Source organism: Lolium rigidum, chromosome 2, assembly GCF_022539505.1.
Source record: "Lolium rigidum isolate FL_2022 chromosome 2, APGP_CSIRO_Lrig_0.1, whole genome shotgun sequence".
Taxonomy (NCBI): domain Eukaryota; kingdom Viridiplantae; phylum Streptophyta; class Magnoliopsida; order Poales; family Poaceae; genus Lolium; species Lolium rigidum.
The window spans coordinates 83444044-83460068 of NC_061509.1; positions in this window are offsets into that span (position 1 = coordinate 83444044).

Below are 16025 nucleotides of genomic sequence, written 5' to 3' on the forward strand. Positions count from 1 at the left end.
CACAAGTGAAAAGGGCAATAATGACGATCTACGACAATCTGATTGTGGTGAGAGGCTGGTATGAACTCTATTTGTTTTCATTTTTGTACATATACTCATCCATGTGAGCATGCTTAGTTGGTTCATGTGAGGTATATGTCATTTAAGAAAGTCTAGTAGTTCATGATCTCTCATGTTTAGCTCCAATTTATTAATATGAGTAGCATGTCATGGATGTTTGCTTGCATTGTTTATTCATAGATAGATATGATATTGTGGTATCCTCCTCTGAATAATTCGTTTGAATTAACTTGGCACGTGCTGACGCATGCATATGACTGAACAAGAGTCAATTAAGCCTCAATGATTTACATTGCTTCAGAGTTCTGGTATCACTTTTATGCCTCAGTTAATTTATTTTGCCGCAAGCATGATTATGACGATTCTTTGCTCTCTTGATTTGTCGCTCCCTAGTCTTTTGCTAGCCTTCACTTGTACTGAGAGGGAACGCTGCTCGTGCTTCCAAACACATGAAAACCAAGTTATTCCAGAGTGTCCACCATAAATACCTATGCATGGCATTTCAAACCATTCCAAGTAAATTCTCATGTGCTACCTTTAAAACCTTCAAAATGCTTCTTAATTTGTGTTGATGTTTCATAGCTCATGAGGAAGTATGTGGTGTTTAACTTTCAACCTTGTCATTTACTCTTGACGAACTTTCATATGGACTAGTGGCACATCCGCTTATCCAATAATTTTGCAAAAAGAGCTGGCAATGGGGTTCCCAGCCCCGATTAATCAAACTTCACTAATAATTCTCTTCACATGTTTTGCTCTGATTCATCAGTAAGCAACTTAATTTTTCAAATAGACACTCCTCCATGGTATGTGATTGATGGAAGGCACCCGAGGATTCGGTTAGCCATGGCTTGTGTAAGCAAAGGTTGGGGGGAGTGTCACCCATAATAAAACTAAAATACGTGTGTAAACAAAAGAGAAGAGGGATGATCTACCTTGACTGGTAGAGATAACGTCCTTCATGGGAGCCGCTCTTGAAAGTCCGGTTGGCGAGGTAGTTGGTGTACCCATTACCATTCGTTGACAACAACAAACACCTCTCAAAATAATTTTACTCCTGCTTTACAAATGAAAAGCTCTAGCGCATGTTAATCCCTGCTTCCCTCTGCGAAGGGTCAATCTTTTACTTTTATGTTGTGTCTCCGTCCTTTCTTTGAGCACTTTCTTGAGAGCACAACTGTCATTCTTAGTGTAATATGCTTGTCTCAAAATATGATTGATTGTGGTATAACTTTGATGCTTTTATCTTTGACAATCACTATTTCTAGTCTTTCTATGAACTTCAGGGTGCTCGAGCATTTATGTTTTGCTTGATCAAATATGGGCAAGCGAGATACCACTATATCATACTCTTTTATGAACATTGCAATCCTGCTTATATACATGATTCATGATGCTTGTTATTAATTGTTGGTACCTTTCCATGATTGACATAGCTATTGGAGGATCTTATTTGCATGTATCTTATTATGAACTCCCTAAGTGTTAGCCATAGCATGAGAATATTTACATCATATGAACAAATGTGTTTGTGAAAGTTCTTTTATCGCTCAGTTGTTAACGGAATTGCTTGAGGACAAGCAATAAGCTAAGCTTGGGGGGAGTTGATACGTCCAAAACGTATCTACTTTCCCGAACACTTTTGCTGTTGTTTTGCCTCTAATTTGTGTGTTTTGGATGCAACTAACACGGACTAACGCTGTTTTCAGCAGAACTGTTTTGGTGTCTCGTTTTTGTGCAGAAATCCAACTTTCAGGAAAAACCTCGGGATTTTTACAGAAGGCCCTATTTTCCCGAGAAAACTCACGGAGCCAGAAGGGCAAGTCAGGTGGAGGCCCGAGGGCCCCACACCCTAGGGCGGCGTGGCCCAGGAGGGGGGCGCGCGGCCCTAGCGTGTGGCCCCCTCGGCAGGCCTCCGACGCCCTCCTTCGGACTACTTATCGCCCTCGACCTAAAAACGCACGGGGAGAAGTCGAAGTCGCCAGAAACCCTCCAGAACGCCGCCACATCGCGAAACTCCGTCTCGGGAGCCAGAAGTCTCCGTTCTGGCACTCCGCCGAGACGGGGAATTGGAGGAGATCACCGCCATCATCACCACCGACGCATCTTCATCAACCAGCCATGTTTCCCCCATCCATGTGTGAGTAATTCCCCCGTTGTAGGCTGAAGGGGATGGTAGGGATTGGATGAGATTGGTCATGTAATAGTGTAAGATTGTTAGGGCATAGTGCCTAGTGTCCGTAATTGGTACTTTGATGATATTGTTGCAACTTGTTATGCTTAATGCTTGTCACTAGGGCCCGAGTGCCATGATCTCAGATCTGAACATGTTATTATTTCATCATGATATTCATTGTTTATGGTCTTACCTGCAAGTTGTATACACATGTCGTCTGTCCGGAACCGATGGCCCCGAAGTGACGAAATCGGGACAACCGGAGGGGATGGTAGTGATGTGAGGATCACATGTGTTCACGGAGTGTTAATGCTTTGCTCCGGTACTCTATTAAAAGGAGTACCTTAATATCCCAGTAGATTCCCTTGAGGCCCGGCTGCCACCGGCTGGTAGGACAAAAGATGTCGTGCAAGTTTCTCATTGCGAGCACGTACGACTATAATTGGAACACATGCCTATTGATTGCTTTGTACTTAGACACCGTTTTATTATTATCTGCAAATGCCCTGCTTGATTGTTACATGAGTTTCTCTCATCCATGCAACGCCCGTTATCCATCCCCGTGCCTACAATATTTTAATCCTGCTGTTTACTATAATCATTACTGCTGTTTCTGTTACTTTGCTGCTGTTATTTCACTAATGCTACTGCTATAAAACTGTTACTACTGATAAACTCTTGCGAGCAAGTCTGTTTCCAGGTGCAGCTGAATTGACAACTCCGCTGTTAAGGCTTTCAAGTATTCTTTGTCTCCCCTTGTGTCGAATCAATAAATTGGGTTTTACTACCCGCGAAGACTGCTGCGATCCCCTATACTTGTGGGTCATCATTGGGTTCTATTGGCCAACAGCAGCAACCGATGTAAGAGACTTGGTCAGGAAGTGTGATTCTTGGCAGCGTTTCGCACCAAAACCACACGCCCCAGCTACGGACCTCATGACGATACCCTTGGCATGGCCTTTTGCCAAAGTCATCGCCAGGCGGCCATACTTATCTGTTGGTAGAAATCAATAAGTTCACCAAGTGGATCAAGGCTATACCAGTCACCAATCAAACAGGAACAACGACTGTCAAGTTCTTCAACGGAATCACGTGTCGCTTCGGTGTACCTCACATCATCATCACATACAATGGAACCAACTTTGCATCCAAGGAATTTCACGAATCCTGTGAAAAGCTCGGCATTAAACTCAGTTTTGCTTCGGATTCACATACTCAAACCAATGGGCAAGTAGAAAGGATCAACGGTCTAATCTGCAACGGCATAAAAAAGCGTCTCACAAAAGCAGCTAGTGTCTGGGTTGAAGAATTACCATCAGTCCTTTGGAGTTTGCGGACTACACCGAACAGATCAATACAGTATACTCCCTTCTTCCTAGTACATGGCGCCGATGTTCGCTTTGAAGCACCGTGGGTCATCACGTACAACGAGAAAGCCTCTGTTCAAGCATTGCAGGATGCTGTGGACCTAGTTGATAAAGCTCGAGATATTGCTTTGGCTAGAACAACGGTGTATCAGCAGGCGATACAAAACTATCACAGCCGAAGGGTGCGCACTCGAATTTTTACGTAGGCGACCTAGTACTACGCTTAAAACAAAAAGGACATCTAAAGTTTGAATCTCCCTGGGAAGGACCCTACATTGTTACTAAAGTCATCCCAGGAGGAGCCTATCACATCAAGAATACTACAACATGACAGGTGGAAGGCAACCCCATGGAACGTTGCACAATTGCGACGATTCTACGTTTATGCCTCGTCTTTTTATTGCCTTTTATTTAAGGGTTTTATGTTCTCGTGCCCCTGGTTCGTTAGTTGTGCTAAGTTTTCCCCAGCCTCTTAACTTTTTCTCAGTTTTCCCCTCCCTCTAGTTTGAAACCCCTCGCAGACGCTCGAACGGGAGGGTTGCCGTCAGGTCAGAGGCCTTACCGTTACCGTTAATCTAACGGGTGGGGCTGCACAGAGGGCAGTTCCTCTTTTACCGTCTCGTGCTGACGGGTAGCCATCCATCTGTCGCTGATGCGTGGGCCGTTTTATTTCCTGATTGTATACGCAGTGCTGCCAATGACAAATGTGGTCGCTCTATAGGGCTGTCGCAGCCAATGACCAGTGGGGTCGTCTATTTTTTCAGGAAAAGACATATATTGCCGCTCTGCGGGGCTGCCGCAGCCAATGACTAGTGGGGTCGTCTATTTTTCAGGAAAAGACATATATTTCCGCTCTGTGTGGCTGCCGCAGCCAATGACTAGTGGGGTCGTCTGTTTATTTAGAGAAAATCATATATTCCCGCTCCGTGGGGCCTCCGTAGCCAATGACCGCTGGGCTCGTCTATTTATTTGGAGAATATCATATAGAGCCGTGATATGTCTCCAACGTATCGATAATTTCTTATGTTCCATGCCACATTATTGATGATATCTACATGTTTTATGCACACTTTATGTCATATTCGTGCATTTTCTGGAACTAACCTATTAACAAGATGGCGAAGAGCCGATTCTGTTTTTCTGCTGTTTTTGGTTTCAGAAATCCTAGTAACGAAATATTCTCGCAATTGGACGAAATCAAGACCCAGGGTCCTATTTTGCCACGAAGCTTCCAGAAGACCGAAGAGGAGTCGAAGTGGGGCCACGAGGGGCCGCCACCATAGGGCGGCGCGGCCCAGCCCTTGGCCGCGCCGACCTGTAGTGTGGGGCCCCCGTGTGGCACCCCACGTTGCCCTTCCGCCTACTTAAAGCCTCCGTCGCGAAACCCCTGAGGCGAAGAACCACGATACGGAAAACCTTCCAGAGACGCCGCCGCCGCTGATACGTCTCCAACGTATCGATAATTTCTTGTGTTCCATGCCACATTATTGATGTTATCTACATGTTTTATGCACACTTTATGTCATATTCGTGCATTTTCTGGAACTAACCTATTAACAAGATGCCGAAGTGCCGATTGCTTTGTTTTCGCTGTTTTTGGTTTCGAAATCCTAGTAAAGAAATATTCTCGGAATTGGACGAAATAAAAGCCCGGAGGCCTATTTTCTCACGAAGCTTCCGGAAGACCGAAGACGAGACGAAGAGGGGCCACGGGGTGGCCAAACCCTAGGGCGGCGCGGCCCCACCCCCGGCCGCGCCGGCCTATGGTGTGGGCCCCCGTGCCGCCTCTCGACTTGCCCTTCCGCCTACTTAAAGCCTCCGTGACGAAACTTCCGGTACCGAGAGCCACGATACGGAAAACCTTACCGAGACGCCGTCGCCGCCGATCCCATCTCGGGGGATCCTCGGAGATCGCCTCCGGCACCCCGCCGGAGAGGGGAATCATCTCCCGGAGGACTCTACACCGCCATGGTCGCCTCCGGAGTGATGAGTGAGTAGTCTACCCCTGGACTATGGGTCCATAGCAGTAGCTAGATGGTTGTCTTCTCCCCATTGTGCTATCATTGTCGGATCTTGTGAGCTGCCTATCATGATCAAGATCATCTATCTGTAATTCTATATGTTGCGTTTGTTGGGATCCGATGAATAGAGAATACTTGTTATGTTGATTATCAAAGTTGTGCTTATGTGTTGTTTATGATCTTGCATGCTCTCCGTTTCTAGTAGAGGCTCTGGCCAAGTTTTTACTTTTAACTCCAAGAGGGAGTACTTATGCTCGATAGTGGGTTCATGCCTGCATTGACACCTGGGACAGTGACAGAAAGTTCTAAGGTTGTGTTGTGCTGTTGCCACTCAGGAATTTTTATGTTGGTATCTCTAGCTGGAATAGATATGTTCTTGATTGTCTCGTGGGAGGTAACTTCCTAGGCGCTCCCGCTTTAGAAGCTAGTTGCATTATTGAGAGTTTATTTGGAACACCACCTGTTAATGAGACTAAAATTGAAACCTCCCTTGAGGATGTTATGAAAAAATTGGAAACCATAGAGAAAAATTGTAGTGTTGAAACTAAATTGGAGATATTACTTGATAATACTGATAAACTTGATAAGATCCTAGGAGGAATTAATGAAAGAATTGCTACTCTAGAAACTTGCGCTATCCATGATAATCAAACCCATAGAATTGGTAAACTTGAAGAAGCTATGGGAAAATTGAGTTCAACTTTTTCTTCTTTTAAATTTAATGAGAAAGCTTATGTGGGTAAGGAGCAAAAATTCATGTATGTCTCTAAGGTGCCTAAACCAAAGAATTACTATAGGCCTAAAATTGATAAAACTCCCAACACCCCTGGTAATAACGTTGATGCTTCACCCCTTGATAATACTTGATACACACTTTCTGCGCCTAGCTGAAAGGCGTTAAAGAAAAGCGCTTATGGGAGACAACCCATGTTTTTACCTCCAGTATTTTTGTTTTATATTTGTGTCTTGGAAGTTGTTTACTACTGTAGCAACCTCTCCTTATCTTAGTTTTGAGTTTTGTTGTGCCAAGTAAAGTCTTTGATAGAAAAGTAAGTACTAGATTTGGATTACTGCGCAGTTCCAGATTTCTTTGCTGTCACGAATCTGAGCCCACTGCCCTGCAGGAAGCTCAGAAAATTATGCCAATTTACGTGCATGATCCTCAGATATGTACGCAACTTTCATTCAATTTGAGCATTTTCATTTGAGCAAGTCTGGTGCCATTTTAAAATTCGTCAATACGAACTGTTCTGTTTTGACAGATTCTGCCTTTTATTTCGCATTGCCTCTTTCGCTATGTTGGATGAATTTCTTTGATCCACTAATGTCCAGTAGCATTATGCAATGTCCAGAAGTGTTAAGAATGATTGTGTCACCTCTGAATATGTCAATTTATATTGTGCACTAACCCTCTAATGAGTTGTTTCGAGTTTGGTGTGGAGGAAGTTTTCAAAGATCAAGAGAGGAGTATGATGCAATATGATCAAGGAGAGTGAAAGCTCTAAGCTTGGGGATGCACCCGGTGGTTCACCCCTGCATATATCAAGAAGACTCAAGCGTCTAAGCTTGGGGATGCCCAAGGCATCCCCTTCTTCATCAACAAATTATCAGGTTCCTCCCCTGAAACTACATTTTTATTCGGCCACACCTTATGTGCTTTTTCTTGGAGCGTCGGTTTGTTTTTGTTTTTGTTTTTGTTTTGTTTGAATAAAATGGATCCTAGCATTCACTTTATGGGAGAGATACACGCTCCGCTGTAGCATATGGACAAATATGTCCTTGGTTTCTACTCATAGTATTCATGGCGAAGTTTCTCCTTCGTTAAATTGTTATATGGTTGGAATTGGAAAATGATACATGTAGTAATTGCTATAAATGTTTTGGGTAATGTGATACTTGGCAATTGTTGTGCTCATGTTTAAGCTCTTGCATCATATGCTTTGCACCCATTAATGAAGAAATACATAGAGCATGCTAAAATTTGGTTTGCATATTTGGTTTCTCTAAGGTCTAGATAATTTCTAGTTTTGAGTTTGAACAACAAGGAAGACGGTGTAGAGTCTTATAATGCTTTCAATATGTCTTTTATGTGAGTTTTGTCTGTACCGTTCATCCTTGTGTTTGTTTCAAATAGCCTTGCTAGCCTAAACCTTGTATCGAGAGGGAATACTTCTCATGCATCCAAAATACTTGAGCCAACCACTATGCCATTTGTGTCCACCATACCTACCTATACTACATGGTATTTTCCCGCCATTCCAAAGTAAATTGCTTGAGTGCTACCTTTAAAATTCCATCATTCACCTTTGCAATATATAGCTCATGGGACAAATAGCTTAAAAACTATTGTGGTATTGAATATGTAATTATGCACTTTATCTCTTATTAAGTTGCTTGTTGTGCGATAACCATGCTTACCGGGGAACGCCATCAACTCATCGTTGAATTTCATGTGAGTTGCTATGCATGTTCGTCTTGTCCGAAGTAAGGGCGATCTACACTGAGTTGAATGGTTTGAGCATGCATATTGTGAGAGAAGAACATTGGGCCGCTAACTAAAGCCATGATTCATGGTGGAAGTTTCAGTTTTGGACAAATATCCTCAAATCTCTAATGAGAAAAGAATTAATTGTTGTCAAATGCTTAAAGCATTAAAAGAGGAGTCCATTATCTGTTGTCTATGTTGTCCCGGTATGGATGTCTAAGTTGAGAATAATCAAAAGCGAGAAATCCAAATGCGAGCTTTCTCCTTAGACCTTTGTACAGGCGGCATAGAGGTACCCTTTGTGAAACTTGGTTAAAGCATATGCATTGCGGTGATAATCCAGGTAGTCCAAGCTAATTAGGACAAGGTGCGAGCACTATTAGTACACTATGCATGAGGCTTGCAACTTATAAGATATAATTTACATGATGCATATGCTTTATTACTACCGTTGACAAAATTGTTTCATGTTTTCAAAATAAAAGCTCTAGCACAAATATAGCAATCGATGCTTTTCCTCTATGAGGACCATTCTTTTACTTTCAATGTTGAGTCAGTTCACCTATTTCTCTCCACCTCAAGAAGCAAACACTTGTGTGAACTGTGCATTGATTCCTACATACTTGCTTATTGCACTTATTATATTACTCTATGTTGACAATATCCATGAGATATACATGTTACAAGTTGAAAGCAACCGCTGAAACTTAATCTTCTTTTGTGTTGCTTCAATATCTTTACTTTGAATTATTGCTTTATGAGTTAACTCTTATGCAAGACTTATTGATGCTTGTCTTGAAGTGCTATTCATGAAAAGTCTTTGCTTTATGATTCACTTGTTTACTCATGTCATACACATTGTTTTGATCGCTGCATTCTCTACATATGCTTTACAAATAGTATGATCAAGTTTATGATGGCATGTCACTCCAGAAATTATCTTTGTTATCGTTTTACCTGCTCGGGACGAGCAGAACTAAGCTTGGGGATGCTGATACGTCTCCAACGTATCGATAATTTCTTGTGTTCCATGCCACATTATTGATGTTATCTACATGTTTTATGCACACTTTATGTCATATTCGTGCATTTTCTGGAACTAACCTATTAACAAGATGCCGAAGTGCCGATTCTTCGTTTTCTGCTGTTTTTGGTTTCGAAATCCTAGTAAAGAAATATTCTCGGAATTGGACGAAATAAAAGCCCGAGAGGCCTATTTTCTCACGAAGCTTCCGGAAGACCGAAGACGAGACGAAGAGGGGCCACGGGGTGGCCAAACCCTAGGGCGGCGCGGCCCCACCCCCGGCCGCGCCGGCCTATGGTGTGGGCCCCCGTGCCGCCTCTCGACTTGCCCTTCCGCCTACTTAAAGCCTCCGTGACGAAACTTCCGGTACCGAGAGCCACGATACGGAAAACCTTGCCGAGACGCCGTCGCCGCCGATCCCATCTCGGGGGATCCCGGAGATCGCCTCCGGCACCCTGCCGGGAGGGGAATCATCTCCCGGAGGACTCTACACCGCCATGGTCGCCTCGGAGTGATGAGTGAGTAGTCTACCCCTGGACTATGGGTCCATAGCGGTAGCTAGATGGTTGTCTTCTCCCCATTGTGCTATCATTGTCGGATCTTGTGAGCTGCCTATCATGATCAAGATCATCTATACGTAATTCTATATGTTGCGTTTGTTGGGATCCGATGAATAGAGAATACTTGTTATGTTGATTATCAAAGTTATGCTTATGTGTTGTTTATGATCTTGCATGCTCTCCGTTTCTAGTAGAGGCTCGGCCAAGTTTTTACTTTTAACTCCAAGAGGGAGTACTTATGCTCGATAGTGGGTTCATGCCTGCATTGACACAGGACGAGTGACAGAAAGTTCTAAGGTTGTGTTGTGTTGTTGCCACTAGGGATAAAACATTGATGCTATGTCTAAGGATGTAGTTGTTGATTACATTACGCACCATACTTAATGCAATTGTCACGTTGCTTTGCAACTTAATACTGGAGGGGGTTCGGATGATAACCTGAAGGTGGACTTTTTAGGCATAGATGCGGTTGGATGGCGGTCTATGTACTTTGTCGTAATGCCCAATTAAATCTCACTATACTCATCATGATATGTATGTGCATGGTCATGCTCTCTTTATTTGTCAATTGCCCAACTGTAATTTGTTCACCCAACATGTTGTTCGTCTTATGGGAGAGACACCTCTAGTGAGCTGTGGACCCCGGTCCAATTCTCTTTACTGAAATACAATCTACTTGCAATACTTGTTTTTACTTGTTTTCTCTGCAAACAATCATCTTCCACACAATACGGTTAATCCTTTGTTACAGCAAGCCGGTGAGATTGACAACCTCACTTTGTTTCGTTGGGGCAAAGTACTTTGGTTGTGTTGTGCGGGTTCCACGTTGGCGCCGGAATCTCGCGGTGTTGCGCCGCACTACATCCCGCCGCCATCAACCTTCAACGTGCTTCTTGGCTCCTCCTGGTTCGATAAACCTTGGTTTCTTTTCGAGGGAAAACTTGCTGCTGTGCGCATCATACCTTCCTCTTGGGGTTGCCCAACGAACGTGTGAAATACACGCCATCGGCCGCCAATCCCATCTCGGGGGATTACGGGAGATCTCCTCCGGCACCCTGCCGGAGAGGGGATTCATCTCCCGGAGGACTCTACACCGCCATGGTCGCCTCCGGAGTGATGAGTGAGTAGTTCACCCCTGGACTATGGGTCCATAGCAGTAGCTAGATGGTTGTCTTCTCCTCATTGTGCTTCATTGTTGGATCTTGTGAGCTGCCTAACATGATCAAGATCATCTATCTGTAATTCTCTATGTTGTGTTTGTCGGGATCCGATGGATAGAGAATACCATGTTATGTTAATTATCAAGTTATTACATATGTGTTGTTTATGATCTTGCATGCTCTCCGTTATTAGTAGAGGCTCTGGCCAAGTTTTTGCTCTTAACTCCAAGAGGGAGTATTTATGCTCGATAGTGGGTTCATGCCTGCATTGACACTGGGACGATGACGAGAAAGTTCTAAGGTTGTGTTGTGCTTGTTGCCACTAGGGATAAAACATTGATGCTATGTCCGAGGATGTAGTTATTGATTACATTACGCACCATACTTAATGCAATTGTACTGTTGCTTTGCAACTTAATGCTTGGAAGGGGTTCGGATGATAACCTGCAGGTGGACTTTTTAGGCATAGATGCAGTTGGATGGCGGTCTATGTACTTTGTCGTAATGCCCAATTAAATCTCATTGTACTTATCATGACATGTATGTGCATTGTTATGCTCTCTCTATTTGTCAATTGCCCGACTGTAATTTGTTCACCCAACATGCTTTTATCTTATGTGAGAGACACCTCTAGTGAACTGTGGACCCCGGTCCATACTTTAATATTGAAATACAAATCTGCTGCAATACTTGTTTCTACTGTTTTCTCTGCAAACAATCATCTTCCACACAATACGGTTAATCCTTTGTTACGGCAAGCCGGTGAGATTGACAACCTCATCTTGTTTCGTTGGGGCAAAGTACTTTGGATTGTGTTGTGCGAGTTCCACGTTGGCGCCGGAATCCCCGGTGTTGCGCCGCACTACATCCCGCCGCCATCAACCTTCAACGTGCTTCTTGGCTCCTCCTGGTTCGATAAACCTTGGTTTCTTTCTGAGGGAAAACTTGCTGCTGTGCGCATCATACCTTCCTCTTGGGGTTCCCAACGAACGTGTGAGTTACACGCCATCAAGCCGCTCCGTGGGGCCGCCTCAGCCAATGGCAGGTGACTATTTTTGCAGCTTAATCTAAAGTGAATCTTATGCTAAACATGGTGCATCCCGACGGTGACCTAGCAGTGGCGGTGAGCATAGCCGTTCTGACCATGCCGATATCGGCATCAGCATCGGCATCGTTTAGAGGATGTGGTGCTCGAATCATGGTGGAAATTGCGATATTATTTTTTACATGCATAATATATAGAAAATAGCTAGATCTCTAAATCGATGCATATGAAGCTACATATATATTCTTGGTCATAATCCCCTTATCTAAAGGGGATGGATGCATGGCTTCACGTCGTCGTCGCTTTCATCGTCAGTATCTTCGTCGTCCGAGTAGTAGTACATCTTGTACATTGTTCCGTCGAACACCTTCACTGTGAGCATATCATCGCCTTCATATTTGAAGTGTACGAAGCAGCCGAAATCCACACCGTGCGCGTTGGCGAAATTCTCCCAGCCCTTGTCGAGGTACATCTGGCCTTGTCCGTCAAATAGAACCTCCACGGTCCAGAGACAGGACCGCAGTCAGTTGCTCGCAGATACACCTTAGCTGGCTCCTGGCCGTCAAGATAGTCCGCAAACTTTTTTGGGAGTGCCTGCAAAGAGATCGAGCGCCGATCGTTTGAAATTAAAGGTTTTTTAGAACATGCCCATAATTAATCACATGCATCATATATGTGGGAATGCGTACGTACCTTCTTGACCAAAGGATCTTCATAGACGATGATGAAGAACTCCTCTATGATCAATGGCAGTGTTGATGGTGGTGGTGGCAATGATGATGATCCACCACCCCGGCCGCTCCTTCCCCTTCCCCTTCCGGTCGGCGTCCGAGAGGTGGAAGCCATGGCAATGGATCAAGTGTATGTGAACGAAGAAGAGAGAGGCAGAACCTATTGACACAAGGGATGGCCGTCGTGGGTGTTTATAAGGGAGAGATGGCCGTTGTAGGGGTTTACACAATAAATTAAGGAGGAGGTGACCGTTGTGGGGTTTACACAATAAATTAAGGAGGAGATGACCGTTGTGGGCGTATATATCTCAACAAAAAAGTAATGCGGACTATCTTGACGGAAATGGAACTTCGTGATATAGTTTATCATTTTACCGTGAAAAGTAATGCCTAAAAGAAATGGTAATTCGTGATAGTTTATCATTTTTAGCATGACTTTTAATTGACTCGGATTCAGTACAACTTTATACTAAATTTGAGTCAATTAAATAAGACTGGAGGGATGGCTACAAGAAATTGGTGATGGTTTATCATTTTTTGCATGGAAAGTAATGGCTACAAGAAATCAGTGATGGTTTATCATTTACAATTTTCGTGGAAAGTAATAGCTACAAGAAATCGGTGATGGTTTATCATTTACAATTTTTTTGCGTGGAAAATAATGGCTACAAGAAATGGGTGATGGTTTATCATTTTTAGCGTGGAAAGTAATGGCTACAAGAAATGGGTGATGGTTTATCATTTTTTACGTGAAAAGTAATGGCTACAACAAATCGGTGATGGTTTATCATTTTTTGCGTGAAAAGTAATGGCTACAACAAATCGGTGATTTTTTATCATTTTTGCGTGAAAAATAATGCAGAGAACCAAACTTTAGCGTATTGGGTAACCGCCGAGAAAGAGAGAGAGGGTGGTGGCCCCGACCAGAGAGAGATATGGGTTATCCTGCCCGTTCGATCATACGATCAACGGTCGACGGGCACGATCCGCATGACATGGGCTAGACCAATCAGGGCAATGTTGGACGTCTTTGAGAATTTGTGAAGGGAGAGGGCAAAACTGAGTAGTATCAAGAAACCAAGGACAAGTGAGTAGTAAACAGACTAAGGTATTCAAATATGAGATTTAAAAAATGAAAAATGCGTGTTTTGTACAATGAAATCCATCTTGGCCTACCTCAAACTATTTGTGATACAAATATACATTAGTGTGAAAATTATGGCCTCATTCACACAAAGTATGTTTTGGAGAAAGCTGTTTTTGGTAGGGTTTATTGTGGAAAACCATGCACCTTCATAGCTACTAGGTGATTTAAGAAGTGACAATTTATGGTAAAACTTGATTTATCTATGATTGTTATGGTTCCCAACGTGGCAGGTCGCGTAAGAAGACTCCATGAGTAAGTGCCACTCTTTTTTGGAATTTTTTGCACACTAAATGACTCATTTAACTAGTTAATCCCATTTGTTGACTCTCTGTTGACCAGCCACTTGAGGGTAAAACTGAGTATATTGCACTAGCCAGTATTAGCACTCAAGGGGAAAACTGAGCATACAAAAAATGCTAGTATATGACTCGAGGGTATACCTGAGTATGTCTAAATTTCCAGGGTTAGACTCGAGGACGCGTGTTGCGGTGCAGAAGTGGAAGACGTGCAATTGTTGACACGTGTCGCGGTGCAGATGTGCAATAGTGGACGCGTAGGACGCGTAAGCCCCTCTCTCCCTCCGTCTGCACACAGTACGTCTCATTCTCACTCACGCACGAAACCACGCCTCTCATGTCCCATCAACTTCTCCAAATCGACGGAAAAACCCCCAACCGCCGTACGCGCGCTCCCCTGCCGACGATGGAGAAGAAGAATGCGCCGGCGGCCATCGCCCCCGAGCCCGTCGCCTCCGAGCCCGTCGCATCCGAGGCCGTCGCCGCCGAGCCCGTCGCCTCCGAGGGTGGCGCATCCAAGCGCGGAGCCTCCGTGAACTGGTCCTCTCTCATGGCTGACGGACCACTTCACAAGATCGGAGAGTTCTTACTGGCGAACGAGGAGTACGTGGACACCTACTTTGCTATGAGGCAAGTCTGTAGAAATTGGCGCTCAGGTTTACCTGAGCCCGACGTGCACCTGCACGAATGGATCATGGTAGACCACGCCCTTCCACGCGCCGATGAGTTCACCTTCCTCCAACTCGGCACATCCCGCTACGTCACCATAGATCTATCGGAAGTTCATGCAAGGTTCAAATTCCTCCATATCTATAGGGTTAATCTATTTTTATTTTCAATCTTAAACATCTTAGTGCTGAATATTATCTTCATCAATATATTTTAGATACTACTTCGTCGGCTTTTGCCGTGGCGTCCTCGTGCTTTCCCAGAAGAACCAGCCGCACAAGATACGTCTTCTGAACCCACTCACAAAGACATCGAACACTATGTTTGAGGCGCAGATGCCATCTGTTTTTCTGGATTCAGTCGTTGTAATGAAATCCCCGACTATGGTCTTCGTTTCTGCACATTACTCGGAGGGAATTGCTTGGGTCAATGAGAGCACTCCAACTAAGGATATACGTGAAGATTGGGGAGAAGGAAGATTTTCGATTGAGCACCATTCTTTGCATTGCATTACCCCGTTCAACGGTGAATTGTATGCAATAGCTGTGGACAATTCTGGGGACGGACAATTAGTGTGCACCAATGTACAGTTGGAGCAGCACGTGAGCACTGTCAAGATGGAGACACTAATTTCATTTCCAGAACTTGGAAATGACATGTTCTACCTTGTGAAGTCGGATGGTGATCTGCTGCTTGTGTTGTTGGGCAACATGCTTTTGGAGGACCAACCATTGGTCTACCGTGTGAATACTCAGAGCCGCTCTCTCCATGCGGTCAGTAACATTGGCAGTCATGCCTTCTTCGTGCATTATATCCGGTGTATCTCCGTCGACACCAGAGTGCACCCGACACTTCGACCTGGCATCTACTAAACGGATTTGGGTTATATCAGAGAGTACTTTCATGATACAAAGGCCTGAGATGAGTGGCCACTACGTGTGGATAGAATAGGAAACTACGGTCCAAGAAATGAACAAAGGCCATACGTTTGGAGGATGTATTGGCTGCACACTGCAGACGGAAGGAGTTCAATGAATATTTCCTTGGGATAATGCACGAATGGAGCGAAGAAGAAATATATGAGGAATGAAGAACAAATTCATTCATCCTGGGGTATCCTAATCTTCATGTTGGCCATACATTGCGTGCGTCTTGTATTTTTTCAGCTTAGTTTGTCATGAACATTAACAACATTATTGGCTGCTTTTGGCTGATGTATGCAATATATGTATTATACTTAGTTTTCTGATTATGCTGCTGTGAATTTATCATATACTAACTTCT